Genomic DNA, 8222 nt, shown 5'->3' with positions numbered 1-8222 from the left:
CTCTTTTTCCTTCTCCCCCTCTTCTGACAGCAAGTGCAGCACTAAGCCCCGTGTGTGTGTGTGTATATGGCTTAAGAAATGTCCTGTGTGTGTGTGTGTTTTCAAAGAAGACACCATTGAGAGTTGGACAGAGACAAGCACAAGCTGAGAGAAGGGACCAGCACAGGATGTGTTTTTCTATTAAAGGAAACCTAAATAAGTGCTGTCAGTCCCTGGGTTGTTGCACCCGCTTTTTAGCCACTGTTTTTTTTTTTTTTCCTATCCCACCAGCACCTCAGTCATCTTGTCCCCTCCTTTCGTCTTCTACCCAATCACTTGCTTCCATTTCCCAAAGAAGCTGCGAGTGTTTATCTGATATGTTATGAACACTGAAATGTGAATACGCGCATGTTTGATGACGGACACGTGCTTTGAATATCAATTGCAAATTACTTTGAATATGTCAAAGCTACCACTGAATCTCCTCCTTATCAGCAGCACGTACACATAATCATCTTCTATGAACGAGCACATGAATATTTAGTGTCTTTCCGCTTCATAAAGTAGGACCTTGCATATTCTCAGCTAGGACTGCATTCTGTGGAATTTTTATTTATTTATTTTAGAATAAAAGGGGGTCTCGTCACCAAAAGGTCCAAAAGGCGATTGGTGGCAGGTGGATTGCCATGAAATTTGTACATTCATGGTTCCCAGAGGATGTGTCCTGTTCATTTCGGCGTTCCCCTGAGTTTTTCCTAAACTCCACCAGCAGTTTTTATAGTGAAATGCCACCTATTGTACAGATTCCCATGAAATTTGTACATTTGTACATTCATGCTTCCCTGAGGATGTTTCCTTATCACTAAAGTGGTTCCCTGAATTTTTAATTAAAACTATAATAGTTGTTGCTATATTGATCATCATAGCACCCTCTAAACTGCCAGATTGTTTATGACATTTACTTTTCTAAATTAAAATTGTCATTAATATAAAAACCGTTTCAGCATTGGTTCATTTCAAAATTAAAACTGTGACATCTAAAATAAGATCCATACAATATATGAATACTTATGTTACTCTATACTGTAGATTCTATACCTTCTGGTGAACTCTTTTCATGCTCTTTCATTGTTACCTATTCTATACCAAGTCCTCTCACACAACACCAGCCATTATCCCCATCTACCCCCCAGGATTCATAACTATTTCTGAATCGCTCTCGCCGCGCAGACCCACGCCCACTGACTTATATAAAGCCATTAACCGACGTTGGGCTATTTTTAGTGGGCAGGTACAGTGTGTTTCAGCATGAGGAGATTGTTATGGCTTGAGAACAGAAGCTGAGGCGAGCTGAGCTGAGCTGCTGAATTTAACAGATGGAGGAATGGGCTCCGGTTTTAAAAATAAAAGTGGTCACTAAGTCAAAGGGAACACATGGGTGGGTAAATGCGACAGCTAAATGCACCAAAACCAAGGATTTTTTTGTTGTTGTTGTTGCGTTAGAGGATTAAATCTGAACATTACTGTTAATGTTCGATCATGTTCGCCTCATACTTGGATGTAAATGTTGACTTTGAGGGAAAGACAGACAGATTAGACATTATGTAAGTGGACCCACAGCATAGCTCCACACAGGCTAAGCTCTTAAGTTGGAGGTTGTCTAGCTTTGGAGCCAAAAGCACATTAAATAATAAAAAACATCTCTGATGAAAGCATTATCTTGTGGACCTTGTGGCCCTTATAGCTCTGTTGTTTGTCAAACTGGACCATCAGTGTCCATTACAGGTCAAAGTCCAGCTCTAATTCCAAGAGTCACAAGTTCATTAGAGCCTACAGCCCATCATAGTCCATTAGAATCTGTGATCAAGCTCTGAAAGCAGAGGTTTGGATGAACAGAACTCCAGGCTGCACAGAGCATCCAGAGCTTAACATCTTGAGCCACTTAATGTACAGTAAAGAGCAGCTCTGAGCAGATGTTCAGCTCGTACAGTGGCACACACTCAGCAGCACCGATGCACATCTGGCCGCCCGGGCCAAACAAAGACCGCTAGCTGAGTGTCCTCAGAGGAGGGATGGAGAGGAGGAGGAGGAGGAGGAGGAGGAGGAGGATGAGGTGGTGGAGGACAGCGAGGGGGAATACAGCATGATGAGATGGAAACAACTGGGTGGGTGTAAAATGGAAGGGTAGAGTGCAGAAGAGGACACAAGAGGAGATGAAAAGAGAGAAGAGCATGAGCCCACCCAGGCTAAAAATGTAAGCACTTGTGAAGACTATGCGGTGGACTGGGTGGATAAGAACAGCCCCGCAAATGGCATATGTTATGTAAGGGAAGAGGAGAAAAGAGGCAGGGATACGAGAGATGGATAGTTGTTGACAAAGAAAGCCCCAGCTGAAGCCTTCTTCACTTTTTCTTTGCACAAATAAGACAAAAACAGTGTTGGCTGTGCATGAATGATGCATCCTCCCTCTTGACTGACTGGTCATGAATCTAGTACGTCCAGTACCCCCCCCCCCCATCTCATAATCTATCATTGCACAGTCTCTTACGTTCATCATGGAGACATTCCTCTCAGTAATTAGAAACTCTGTAATAATTGTCTACCGTAATATTGGATCAAAGTTGAAGTAAAATTTGATTTCTCCTCATTTTTTTGTGTAAGCATATTTAAATTAGAGCGTACACTTTACTAAAGAGGGTAAAAAGCAATAGGACGTACAGTAGGCTACTTGTAGCAGCGTTAACTTTAGCAATTCAAGCCATGTCTGCATCTAATTTAAGATTTTAATTCAAGCACATTGAAAAAGTACAATAAGGAGAAGCTCTTGTAACGAAGCACCAAACATATACTTTTATTCATTAGGGACAGATTCTCACAATATCCAGTGACATAAAGGTCTTGTTCCCACAGAGGTTAATTGCACAGTTACACTACAGTTGCTTTGGACAAACCCAATCAGTGTAATGTAATGAGGTCATTCATTTGTGAAACCAAAGCTGCTCATTGAGATATTTCTAAATTTGATCCAGTCAGATCAGCAGTGGAATCTCAAATGTCTCATACAATATATAAAGGAATGGACAAATGAACAAACTAGAAAAATGACTCACGACTCATCCCTCCACCAAGTTGGGTGGAAATCAGTTCAGTGCTTTTTGCTTAATGAACAAACAAACCAACAAACAAACAGACACAGGTGAAAACAGCCGAACCTGCTCGGCGGTAAAGGTGTAAAGATTATAGGAAAATCAATCAACAAGTAGATTTACAGGTCAATCGATTTGTTGATTGACAGACAATTAATCAGCAACACGATTAATAATCAAATGTTCGTCTGGGTTTTGGACTGTTGGTTGGCCCGAAACAAGGTCTGGAAAACTGAATTTCTCACTATTTTCTGATATTTTACAAGTAAAACAATTGATGGTTTGATTGAGAAAATAATCAACTGATTAATCAAGAATGAAAATAAGAGTTTGTTGCTGCTCAAAAGAAAAACAAGCCAACTCCATGACGAATAAGTTTGGATTCTGCAAGAGAGGAGCAGGGGGCTGCTTTTGATTTTAATCATTTGTGACAATTGCAGGCAGCTCTCTAGGTCCTTATATAAGTAATTTAATATTTATTATGTTTACTCTGCGAAGACTTGGCTTTGAGATCAGGGGAGGGTGAAAAAGGGACAGCTGCGAACAGATAAAGAAATGTGACAGAAGTGTGAGGAAAACAGCTTGGAGAGGTGTATTCCCTAAAGGAAAACCTTGTTGTAAATGAAGCGCATCGCACTGTGAGAGGAGGAGTGAGCCGCGAGAGGAGGGGGCTGCATGTGTTTCCTGCTTCTGTATATGTGTGTACAGTACGAGCGTGTGCGCGCGCTCGTCCATCTGGACTCCATTTATGCCAGCAGAGTCTTTTCTGAATAGGCCGTGTATGTTCCAATCTTTCTCACTGAGTAAGTCTGCGAGCATTTTGTTTTTTTTTTTTTTTTTGTTTTTTTATCACCCTCTGCTACAGTGCATGTCTCTTTTTTCTCTATCTTGCCTCCCTCTCTCTCCATATGTGTCTTTCTCTCTCTCTATCACCTTCAGCGGCTCCCCAGGGCAGCCTGTTAAATGCTGCAATCTGTCTCTGTCTCCCATCCTTACCCTCCCTCCCTCCCTCCCTCCCTCCCTCTCTCTCAGCCTTTCTCTGAGGCTCTCCACTCATGAATCACAGCGCTAACTACTACATGTAAAAGAGGGAAATCCCTGACTAAAAGCAGAAAGTGGAGGGGGGGGGTGATAAGGACATATCTCAAGGGGGGGGTTAAAGCCGGCTAGTCATTTGTGATTAAGAGGGAGGGAAGAAAGAGTGGGACAAAAGGATGGACAGATGATATGAGGATTATTATATGAGGATATCAGGGTCGGAGGTCAGTTTTTAATTTCATTTTAGCCAATTCACAAAGTTAATTTGCGACACCATTAGCAGAAACATCTCGGCGAGGGGGGGGGGGGGGGGAGTGCTGAATTAGAGGCAAGTAAGATCGCTCTACTTCACATTAACACAGTGACTTTCTTACAGGAAGCTGCTCTGCACAGTAACATTAATCTTCTGTCGATCACACAGCGGCTTCACTGGAGCAAAAGGGGGTTAAGTGCCCTTCAAAACTAATGGTAGTGGGAGGGGGAGAAAAGTGTCTCTCACACTCTATTTTCAAGCTGAATTTCCCAGCAGGTCCGACACGCAGACGGACGACCTTCCCTGCGGACACGTGACGGTTTCTTTAACCCCACAGAGATTTAGTTTGTGTTTCAGAGGGGGGAGAGAAGTGACTGCCACCATGAAGTGGCCACGAACTGGAAGGAAAAGAGAGAGGGTGTGAGGACAGAGGAGACGGCTCTGAGGGAGCTGGTAATGAGAGCAGAGAGAGGGAAATAGAGATCAGTGTCATCTTCAGGTCAGCTGTGAAACAAAGCGGAATATTTAAAGATATAATGTGTAACTTTTCTGCATTGAAATGTTTAAATGACTGGTCCTATGTTATATATTTTTTTGAGTTGTGTATTTACATTATCCCAAATGTTTCCAGCAATTCTCAAACCTAGAGAAATACGTGATTTTAATTATAACGCTCCATTTCATTTGGTCGCCTGTCAATGACATCATGCCCCCTATGTGCATGCGTTGGCGTTGTGGTTGTCTGCCAGCAATCAAAATGAACTTTTATCCAGTTTTAAGTCACATTTTTAAAAAGGTACATTTTTTTTTACACCTTGGTTTTCAACTATGTATTTTAACCAGATGAAAGATTTTAATCATCAGCCGTTTGGATCTTAATCTTAGAAGAAAAAGAGCAAAGGAAACGTTAGGCGGCTCAGCTTCCAGTTCCTCCAAGTCGTCCTGTGTCTGCCGAAGAGCATTAGGGAATCACTTATTTTTAACGGTAAAACTGCTTTATTCTGTGTTTCCATCGGTTTTAATTTCCTGGTTTGTTTGTTTTGGAGAGGAGGAGACCTCTGCGGATAATTCGGCTCCTGGCAAAGAGGCGTTTGGAAGCGCTGCTGGCCCAGTTCTAGTTTGAAAACTCTGCAGTTGTGTTGTGGTCTGGAAACAATGTCATAGACACTCATGTTCACTCCCTGATTGGGTCTTTTCTGTCACTGAGTGGTGAATGCTACACGGAGAACAACTTACCTTGTTGTCTTTGCTAGCAGCTGTTGTGCAGTTAAATTCTGCGTTTTAAAACACATAGTTTGGCGTTTTAATTTTGTTTTTTGTTTTTTAATGGAGACCTGAAAACAGTCCAGTTCAGTTAGCATCCCACAAGAGGAAAATCTTTATGCACCAAGGGAGGACAACCCAATAAAACAGTAAGACAACTGAAGGCATTAAAATGCTGGTATAATACCTGCAATACACAACACAAGGGAAGGTTCACGTGATAAGAAAAGGGGCAACAAGGATACAATACTGTTGAATTAAAATACTATCTAACTAGATTATCTCTCAGTGCAAAAGTAACAAAGTAAGAGTAACACTTAGGGAGCAGACTTCAGGTCAAGTCAAGGTCACTTCACAGCGCGCGTCTCGTCCTCTACATGAACGCTCATCCTGTCCGTTTCCCTTCTTTTCCTTATCGTCTCTCACTCTCTCAGTTTAAGCGTCTCTACACTGTCCCTCTTTTTTTAATCCTCTCACTCTCTCTTCTTGGCTCTTCCCTCACGTCATCAGGACCCATCACACTGCAACCGAGATGCCTGCTCACCACCTTTTCTCGCCAGTGAATGAAAATCAAGCCCTTTACGGACACTAACGAGGAAAAGATTGAAGGAGGGAATTAGAAGAGAGAGAGGAAGAAGGAGATGATGATAAAAATGTGCTCTGATAGCCCTGATAGGTGCGCATCATTTCAAGCTTGAATTCTGAGCTGCAAAATCAGGTTTTATTAGCTTGAATTTCTTTCCCAGTTTCTCTTCAAATGAGCCTCACTGACGGTTTGTTTGGCTAAAAATACATCCTGAAATAAAAGACAAGGCACAAATGAAGTTGCCCTATCCCCTGAAAAAAAAAAAAGTCCTCTAATTTGTCACCCATTTTTATGCACGTTATTAGTGCGTCTGTGTCCTTTTCCATTTTCCTCTGCATTCTCTCTCTGGCACCTTTACCTCTGAGTTTTGGTTTTCATCCTCATGTTTGCAGACGCCAAAATTCAGGTTTCTGAATTCTCCCTCGCTCAGCTTATCAAACACACTGTGGAGAGTGGATCCTTTCTGAGTAAAAGCCCGTTTTAATGCCTCCTTTCGCTCAAAGCTTCGGCACTTCTCACAGTGTGATGTGTGCTAATGCTGAACATACAGCCTCCCTCTTTCTCTCTGCAGTGTTTCTCCCTCTTGCTGCAGACACACTCACTCATCTCTGCAGTCCTTCTCCCCTTCTCCCTCACCGTGTCTCACCATTTCTCTATTGTTTTACCCCCTTGTTCTTGCTGTCGCTCTCTCTCTCTCTCTTTCTCTCTCTCTCTCTCTGTTGCACCTTTGTTATTCGTTTTCTCTTTCGTAGTGTGTTGCCTTGATGTTTCACCACGATTGCAGCAGTGCAGTACAAGAGCTGTAGTAGGCCTCTTTTTCTTGCTGAGTCTCTCCAGTGGAGCTGAATAATTTGAGGAAAACTAATTGTCTAATCTTGAGGTTTTGGACCAGTGTAATAGTTTCCTATAATTTAAATACAGACAAAGGAACATCTCACAAAATTCATGTTAATTAGCTGCAGCTGTGTACATTGGTCACAGTGATGGTGACAGTCATCATGCTCCTTTTTCCCTGAAGACATTGTGACATGTCACAGTAAGAATAGCACAGGTGTAAATAATGAAATTAACGATGCCTCAGTTTCAGGGTCCTGGTGTTGTTCATGCTAACTCACTTCCATGCCAATGTTGTTAATAACATCTGTGCTTTTTCCCACCGTTACAGACCAAAATGTCTACAGCTACTATAGCTGGCAAAATCAACAACCTCGTACGTGCTTGTTAAGGCAATTAAAATGAAATTTGCAGCTTCACGACTTAAAAATGAAACTCTTTGAAGTTGCAGTTTTGGTATAAAAACGATCAGTCGCTCAGCCCCACTCGCAGACACTCTCTCCTTATGTGTGTTTGTTTTTGTTTCCGACTTGCTCTGTAACGACGTGTCTCTACCTCTTCCTCCTCCTTGCCTGTCATTTGAATTTCTTCTCTCCCAGCTCTTTGTCTCTCTTTCCCTTGCATTTCCCTCGTCCTCTCTCTCTCTTAATATCTTACCCCCCAGTTTTTCTCTCTCCCTCTTTTGCGGCCAGACACATACTCTATACACTCGCAGTCTCTGAACATTAGCTTTTCTCCCCTGTCTGGCTTTGAACGTGGGCCCCGGATTGGCTGTGGACCCGATGGGTTTCTTTTGCACGTGTGCACACACACATAAATCACACACATCATGCCCACACACTGTATGAGCGGAGAAAAACTCCCACACAAATCAGCACATCAGCACACACATGCACTCATCCATGCTTGCAGACATAGGTACACACACACAGACACAAACACACACACACACACACACAGCAAAGGCTCTGAGTTATTGGCAGGGCTGGAGTGACAGGCCTCTCTTCACCAACTCATTCACGCTCTGCTGGAGATTGTGTTATGCACGGTCCATTTGCTGCATGGATCATAAAGTGCAATAAGGACAGAGTTAAGCAGGAATAGACGCACATACACACACTTA

Source organism: Seriola dumerili, unplaced genomic scaffold (assembly GCF_002260705.1).
Source record: "Seriola dumerili isolate Sdu_G_001 unplaced genomic scaffold, Sdu_1.0 BDQW01001435.1, whole genome shotgun sequence".
NCBI classification, from domain to species: domain Eukaryota; kingdom Metazoa; phylum Chordata; class Actinopteri; order Carangiformes; family Carangidae; genus Seriola; species Seriola dumerili.
The sequence above is the reverse complement of the archived record's forward strand: the minus strand, read 5'-3'. Positions refer to the sequence as shown.